The sequence below is a fragment of the Triticum dicoccoides genome, chromosome 7B (genome assembly GCF_002162155.2).
Source record: "Triticum dicoccoides isolate Atlit2015 ecotype Zavitan chromosome 7B, WEW_v2.0, whole genome shotgun sequence".
Lineage (NCBI taxonomy): Eukaryota > Viridiplantae > Streptophyta > Magnoliopsida > Poales > Poaceae > Triticum > Triticum dicoccoides.
The window spans coordinates 745,886,191-745,888,165 of NC_041393.1; the positions used below are offsets into that span (position 1 = coordinate 745,886,191).

Here is a 1,975-nt window from a genome sequence, read left to right on the forward strand (position 1 = left end):
AGCGGCTACAAAGATTAGAAATTAAGCAACAAGAATTACATAGGGTTGATAGTAATACACAAGTGGTGCCTACTATTAAAGTTTCATTCAGCAGATGCCAGTCAAAGATCGTCACTAGACTGTCATAAAGGAAAATCATTGCAGTAAAGGTAGAAGGCAACAAAAAGTTCAGAGAGGTGAATCTGGGTCGGATGATACACAACCTTGTCCAATGATGCACACTGAACAACTTAATGGCTTCAGCAGCAAATACATACTGGAAATTTTGGAGGCCACTTCATATCAATAGGCGCCAAGACCAATTGTCTTCATAAGGGCATCTGAACAGTCCTTGGAGTAGTGAACCGACTTGGCAACACCCTGCGCAGCTTCCAGAGAGACCTCACCACAATACTCAATGACCAAAGACTCTAACTTATGTGCACGTCCCAGTTCAGCCACTCCGAGATCAGTAACGTTATGACACATCCGAAGTGTGAGATTACTCAAGCATGGGGTGTGCGCAATGAAGCGCATCCCAGCATCAGTTACCGCATGACACAATATAAGCTCGAGTATCTCCAGATGTGGCGAGGACGAGAGGGCCTTCATCCCCTTGTCATCGAAGAAGTTGGCGTTGTTGAGCACGAGAGCACGAATCGGGCAGGACTGAATGAGCGCCAGAAAACCCTCTTGTGTGAATCCTATTTCTGATGGCCAGTCAGCATCACATCCTATAAAGCTGAGGTCTACAATCTGAAGCATACGAGAGTTGAGGGCTAGAGTGTAGAGGCTGTTATCAGTAAATGACGTCCTGGTCTCACAATACTTGACATCACTCGAGTAGCGCTGCAGGTTGAGCCAAAGTGAGACGCTTTTAAGGTTGCTGCAGCTCCGAGCTAATGCAGTAATGTCATTGTCATTTAGGGCACGAACATACTCAAGGCAAAGCTTCTCCAATGCTTTACACTTCCCTAGGACAAGACGAAGTCCTACTTCTGGCCAAGTTTCAATATGCACCAACCTTAAATCCTTCAAACTCTCACAGCACAAATCATATATATCCATGCTGTGAGCATCATACGAGGAGTCATAGACAACATTACCTGGATCAAGAAGATCAAATTTACCTCTTTTCCTCTCAAACTCAAACTTCTGGAGCTTCATCCATCCTTAACCAAACTTTAGGAAGTCATGATGATTGATTCCTTTGCAATTCTTCACTACAAGCTCTTCCAACGATCCATCCCTACCAATGTATTCCAGCCACTCTACACTGTCGATTTTCTCAGTCAATAAGGTGGAGAGCAGATAGATTTGTGCAGCCAACTGCAACCGAGAAAAGCCCAACTGACGTTACTTTTGGTGCCGAGTTGAGCCTGAGAGACACCAATGTCTTGCAATGAGCTAAACAAGCAAGCCCAGAGTCATCAATGCGTGATCAGAAGCTTAAGGTGAGGTCAATCAGCGAGGAACAGCGAGATGAGAACACAAGAAGGCCTTTGTTGTCCAGCTGATTTCCATGTCCAGGTAGCCAGCAAAAGCAGTGTCTCTTCTTCCTCCTTCCTCCTTGTTTCTTCTTCGGTGCGTGCCAAGGAGAGAAGTCCAGAAAGAGAGGGGTAGACGAGAGCCAGCTAGGGCAAGAGTGGCACCAACATCGATCAGTTGCAAATTACTAAAAGCTTATTACTTTCTCGTAGTAGTATTACCTACCTCAGAGAATGGATTTACAACATTAATTAACAAAGTTTATGGATGATATATACTACCGGTTTGGTTTCCCCTATCAATCAAGAACAAGAAAGCGAATCAGAAAAACATGTGGAATCGGGGAAGCAACGCAAGGAACGAACAGGGAGGGAGAAGCGAACAACGCCGGTACCTTCCTTGAGCACGGTCGTAGATTCGGAGGAATAGACCGTAGCCGCCGCCGCCGCCGCCGCCCGACCTCGCAGCGGAGGAGAGGAGAGGAGAGGAGAGTGTAAACCCTATTGCG

General features: G+C 46.1%; 1 pseudogene; it reads right to left on the reverse strand.

Annotated features, from left to right (window-relative positions):
* Positions 1 to 282: 282 nt before the first annotated feature.
* The window catches only part of LOC119339653, a 4,030-nt pseudogene continuing 2,337 nt past the window's right edge, over positions 283 to 1,975 (reverse strand).